A 7087-nucleotide genomic window follows, 5' to 3' on the forward strand; every position below is an offset into this window, starting at 1 on the left:
GAAAGTAGGTGTACCGCTAGTTTTAGTGCTTATTACGACTTAATAAAGTACTTGAATCAAGGACGAAGCAATGGCATTGGGATATGCATAAATGATGGGAGATTTGAGTATGAGGCTTAGCTAGATGAAAAAAATATTATAACTTGTTTATATTTTATGTGACATATTTCTCTGGGTGGTTTGTGGTATATGAGTGTTTTGTGATATATGCTACATTTTGTTGGCTAGTCTACACATTTGGAATTTTAACTATATTACTATATGTGATTTTTATTATAATTAGGTACAGGTTATAGTTAATAAGTATATGTGATACTTAACAGGAACAATTTACAGTAAATATGTACTTTTTATAGTTAATATGTATATGTGAAACTTAACAGGAACATGTTATAATTAACATGTATACGGTTTAATTAACATGTACTTAACAAGAACAATTTACAGTAAATATGTACTTGTTATAGTTAATATGTACATGTGAAACACTTATGATACTCAATAGGAACTAGTTATAATTAATATGTACAAGGTATAGTTAACATGTATTTGTGATGCTTAACAGGAACAATTTACAGTAAATATGTACTTGTTATAGTTAATATGTACATGTGAAACACTTATGATACTTAATAGGAACTAGTTATAATTAACATGTACAAGGTATAGTTAACATGTATTTGTGATGCTTAACTACAACTGGTTATAACTGTCAATACATTTGGCACCTCGTTCAAAAAAATACTCGTTGATCTCCTCACTTTTTAAACCTCAATGAAAACAATTAATAAGAGATTCAGAGTTTTCCATTAGACTCAGATATGTACTTTTTCTTTGGAGGATTGTCAAGTGATTGAGGATATTGACGTGTTCAATGCTAGAGATCTAGCGGAGGTGAACATCAAAAGGCTACTCAGCCATCCGATGGTGGTGGCAGAGGGGAGTTAGTTGCAGTTGAGAGAGTACCATTTGGATTCATAGGCATCAATTGGGGAGGTGATATTATTGTAGAACCAAGGATGACCAAGGGTTGACAGTTTTTTGATAGTGGTGGGAGTACCAGAGGAGGAGGAGGAAAGGACAATGATCGTCATGACAGCGGAGGAGAATTAGGGCTATGCTTTGAGGGCATGAGTGAGTTTAATGTGATGGTGAAATGAGTGACGAGGATGTGGAGAAATAAGAGAGGAGGGGGTGGATGAGAGTGAAAGAGGGTTGAGTTCTGGGTGGGAAGAGAGGAGATTGGAGGGGCGAGTTGAGTGAGGATGAGAGAGGGAAAGTGTTGAGTTGGAATGGAAAAGAGAGAGAAGAGATTTGATTATATTTGTGGACTGGAGAAAGAGGACGATTGCAGAGGGGTAGTTTTGAGTTTTATCTTTTATTGCTGAAGTGACAGTGTGTAAGGGGCAAAAGTACAAATGATAATGTATTTGGGGCTTTTACATAGGGAAAATAATACCAAGTGCTGGAACACATGAACTTTTGATTTATGGGGCCTTGACACAAATTTTCCATGAAAAATTAGGATGATCATTTGTATCCAATATTAGTGGATGTGTATAAGCTTATTATAATATTTTTCAGAGCAATAATGTAGACACAGTTACCTTTTATTATAGTATCCATGTGATATTACCAAAATTTTTGAAATTTTTTCATGATTATTAATTTTTCTTCTTTTGCCCTTCATTTGTTCCTGGGTAATCCTGCAAAGAAGCTTATTGCCATCAACAATCTCTAGAAGTAAAAGAAGAATTATCATTTTTAGATTAAGAATCCATCCTCTTATATTCTATACCAATCTATACTTATATACAATCAACATCATGATGATACTAATATATCATGTAGATTAAAATATTAATTGGATCGTTAGTCTCATCTAATAATTTTTGTCAATTGACATAACATATTTCGATGTTGTGACATTAAAAAAGTCTTGATCACTTGACATAATAAATGTATGCTTATGTGTAACATCTTGATCACTTATGGAAATAAAAATTTATGACATGCTAAACAATGGGTATTGAGTATTTGTATTGTATTTTGGCAATTTGTTGTTGAAATATTAATTTGTAACTTATTGATAAGTTGTACTGTTGAAAAATGAACAAAAATATACAATTTAAATTGACAAAATGCATTAGAAATGACCAAAAATATAGTTAGTATTTAATTATAGGAGTAGTCATCCATGCAATTAATAAAATGTAGGTATGAAGGTCCATTTAGAAATAAATACATTGATCGACAATCCAATTAACCCAAGTTTTTGAACTGGTTCTTATATTTCATAAATTAGTATATCCTCTATGCCTCGTTTGGTACACAGGAATAAAGTCAAGTGAAAACAGAATGAAGGTAGTAATAGAATGGAATTAATGTGGGAATAGAATGTGGATGTTTGGATGCGATTAGAGAATTAAGTGAGAATAACTATAAAAAGATTTTATCTAGAATTTATTTTATTATTATTATTCTCACTTAAGTGGGAATATCAATTCCTTCATAATTCATTGGGAATAGTAATTCCCACATTAAGTAGGAATTAATGAAAAATAGGAATGACATTTCTAGTATCCAGAAATATATCATCTTTGATAAGCATGGATAAAAAGTTAGAATTGTATTTCATTCTCACTCATTCCCACGTACTAAACGAGGTGTAAGAGGTCTAAGAGTATAAAAAGTTATCTAACAATGAGTGTAATTAGATAATTAGTAAATTGTTAAAAGTTTAACTCAGTTCAATAAACTACAATGGAATATTCCAACTTTTGTCATGTGACATTTATGTTGGGAGAAAAAATTGAAAACAAAATAACCAGAAAACAAATTAGCTAGTATAATGATTTGAAGAATAAAATTAAAAATAACTATAATTTAGAGGGTGTACATCGAAAAACCCCAATAAAAAAATAGCCTGGTGCATTAATCTCCCAATTTACACAGACAAAATTACGTTACTGTTATTAGCTTGTGCACAAAGCTTAAGAGGTCCAATGTTAATCCATGTCTTGTTTAATCTATTGAGAGCTAATCTTGTCCAAAATAAATTCTCTATTGATAATTCTCAACAGGGTAAAGGTTGTTTCCTGCCTACATAAACCTGTACTTAGTCATATTGATAATTCAATATATTCTCTATTTGGGATCTCAAAAAATATTTCTCTCTTTTCTCTGATGGAAACTCTCAGATCACTTTCACCTTATTCCACGCGGGATCTCAAAAAATATTTCTCTCTTTTCTCTGATGGAAACTCTCAGATCACTTTCACCTTATTCCACGCAATTGATTTTTGGGAAAGTTATGTCGGAGCCCCAAAAGTAGCATTTAATGTTTCAAGACCCCTCAATGTCAGAAGTATAAAAAAAATATTGTATTTTGGAAAAAAAAAAACCCGATATTACCCCTCTACTTATCTTCCCCAGACTCCTCTGGTTTCCAAACACATGGAAAGTCATGTCTCATTAATGCGATCTGACTGAAAAAATGGAGGGAAATTTTCCGCCCTTTTTTAAACTCTATCATGAGCAATAACTCATATTAGTCCTAAGTTATTTAATGTTAGGTCTAACTTATTTCACGTTAGTTCTAACTTAATTCATGTTAGTTCTAATGGCAAGTAAGAGCTAACTTTAAGTGGAACTAACATTAATACTTTGGCTACTTGGTCTAGTGGTAAAGCTTGGTAATTTGGAGAGGAGGTCGGGAGTTCAAACCCCTAGAGCTACAATATATATTTAAAGGTCTTTGATTGGGCTCTTGGTTAGTTCTAACTCATTTTATGTTGGTTCTAACACACTTCACGTTAGTTCTAACTTAACTCACTAGAACTAATGCTTAAATTAGAAGTAACACTAGTTACAATTTAGAACTAACACGACATCAGATAAAACAAATACGAGAGCCACTAGAACTAACATGAACTCAACTAGAACTAACATACCACTAGAACTAACACTTATATTAGAAATAACACTAGCTGGAAGTTAGAACTAACATGACATAAGCTAGAACTAACACAAGAACCACCAGAACTAACATGGGCTCAACTAGAACTAACATATCCACTAGAATTAACGCTTAAATTAGAAATAACACTAGCTGCAATTTAGAACTAACACGACATCAGATAGAACTAACACGAGAGCCACTAGAACTAACATGGTCTTAACTAGAACTAACAGACCACTAGAACTGACGCTTATATTAGAAATAACACTAGTTGGAAGTTAAAACTAACATGACATCAGTTAGAACTAATACGAGAACCACCAGAACTAACATGGGCTCAACTAGAACTAACATAGTCACTAGAACTAACGTTTATATTAGAACCAACACTAGCTGGAAGTAGAACCAACATGACATGAGCTAGAACTTATACGAGAATCACTAGAACTAACAGGGGCTCAACTAGAACTAACACACCACTAGAACTAACGTTTATATTAGAAATAACACTAGCTAGAAGTTAGAACAAATATGACATCAGTTAGAACTAACACGAGGACAAGTAGAACTAATAGGGGCTCAACTAGAACTAACATACCACTAGAACTAACATTTATATTAGAAATAACACTAGCTGGAAGTTAGAACTAAAACGCATAATTCTTTTCTATTATTGTTGCCTTACGATCTTAGTCCCAGTAAGCGCTTCGGCCACGTCCATAACAAATTAAAGAAAGAACAGATAATAAAATAGCAATAACAACAATAAAAGAGGAGAGGAATTCACCTCACCATTCATTTATAATTTTTGAAAATAATTACAAATAAAATGTTTTAAAAAAAATTTCATGACAGAACAATTAATAAAAAATCAAGGTACCAAATTAAAACACAACGTGCTTGATGCACGGCGGGTCCAAGCCAATCGAGTATTTAATTAACAACCTAGCTAGCGATTTGATTAAACTAACTATCTCTTCACGAAGCCGTCGATGAACTTGGCCCCGGCGTCCCTCAGCCAGGTGACGTCCCCCAGCCAGTCCTTGATCAGGAAGAGGGACGCCTCCTTTTTTTTGATGGGCTCGTGCTTCTTGACCCACTCGGTCCTAGGCCTGGGGTCGCCGTTGGCCCCTCTATTGTTGTCATCGGTATAATAGCAGGTCTGGTGAAAATCGGCCCAGTCCTCGGGCCGTTGGCCCCTCTATTGTTGTCATCGGTATAATAGCAGGTCTGGTGAAAATCGGCCCAGTCCTCGGGCCTGATCACGTCCCAAATCTCTAACTCCATGACCACCGTCCTTGCCTTCGCCTTCCACGGCTTCCCCAGGACCTGATCATTTTCAGTGTCCATGGCAGAAGTGAGAGAGAAGGAGAAGTTGAGAGAGAGAGAGAGAGAGAGAGAGAGAGAGAGAGAGAGAGATGAGAGAGAGAGATGAGATTAATGATGGAGAAATTGGGAATAAACAGGGAGGGGCACAGTAACCGAGTCCAGTCTTATCAAAGGGGCAAATTCATAACTTCTACTGGGTTTTTTTTGAAATCCGATACTTTGGGGCCTCGTCACAAATACTGTGTGTATTTGGGGCTTATCCACATGGGGGTAAAATACAAAGGGCCTCATCACATGAAGTTTCTGTTTTTAGGGCATGGACACATTTTTCCCTTGATTTTTTTTAAATATACTGCTTAGTTAGTCATCATAAAGTAAGAATAAGCACATGCTGTAGCCATAATTTATGTTGCTCAAACATTATTTTTCTTAAAATGATAACATTATCCTAACAAATAATGGAGTTGTTTATGTCATATAAAAGTTTGATTCTCATGCACTCTGTACATTAAGTCTTTCTCATGGGAAAGCATTATACTATATATATTAGAGCTTAATTAGTCATTTGTAACGTCTATTACTAGTTGTTTTTAGTGAATATTCTACACGGATTTTAGTCTCTCTTGAAATTTGTCTAATAAAATAATATATTTTGTATAATTAGTTATTTTCGAATATTTTTCTTCTTTTTTGCAAAAGTCTTTGAATATCAGACACGTTGCAGTTGCACGCGTCCAAAAATCAAGTAAAAATAATAGAACAGCGCACCTGTTTTTTTAAACCAGAGGGTGAATCTTTTTCTTAATTAAGTGCATAATTCTACCCGGGTCTATTCTTGGTGTCAGCTCTCTAACTTCCTCTCAAAAGCCTTCATTTTCGTCATCAATTAAACGTCAAAAAAGGAAAGGAGAATTGATGAAGCATGTGAGCTATATTACCCTTGCTAGGCTGAGCGAGTAGCATGTGAACAATTTCCCTTTGGAGTACAAGGAGTTGAAGAGTCCAGGCTGCTTGTCCAATTCCTTTAAGAATTTATCATCAATATTGTCTTATTTTATGGCAAAATTAGAGTTACATTATCTCAGAAAACAAAACCAAGGTTGCAATCAGATGTAAATCATCTGATACAGAACACAAAAAAAAAAAAAAACCAAGCATGATGTGTTGGCTCAATAGTCACTATGTTTAGAAAAATTAATTTTGCTTGAGAATATGCTTCTAGACACAAATGATGAGCCTTTAAGTTTGGTTATAACCTTTAAACTTATAGTAAGGTTACAACAACAACCCATACATAAAGGCTAAATAAGTTTTATATTCAAATGAATATTATATTCAAATGCTAGCAAGTCACTAAAGAGGAGAAGGCTAAATGACACTTAAATGCATTATTGTTTCATCACCTTTATACTTAAATACCCTAAGTTATAAAACGTAGCGCTTAAAGTACTTTAAGTTATCCATACGTTACTACATTCTGTTAGTTTGATGTCAGAATATTCTAAGAAATATTCTCATGTGATCATCACATGCTATAGTTAGGATTGTTTTGACCCAATTTGTTTTATAATTACTGCTTTATCTATCCTCATTCTTTTTATTAAAACTAACTCCAAAATTTCCCAATTTCCCTTCTTCTTCCCAAATTTCCCTCCACCTTCCCAAATTTTTTCTTTTTGCACAGGCCATGAAAGCTCTTTCCATTATTAACTGGTTTTTTAAATGAAGATGTTTTTAAAATGAAGGACACTAAGATGCGGTTGATTTTTTTTTTTTTTTTTGGGGGGGGGGGGTGTT

The sequence above is a fragment of the Asparagus officinalis genome, chromosome 4 (assembly GCF_001876935.1).
Source record: "Asparagus officinalis chromosome 4, Aspof.V1, whole genome shotgun sequence".
NCBI classification, from domain to species: Eukaryota; Viridiplantae; Streptophyta; class Magnoliopsida; order Asparagales; family Asparagaceae; genus Asparagus; species Asparagus officinalis.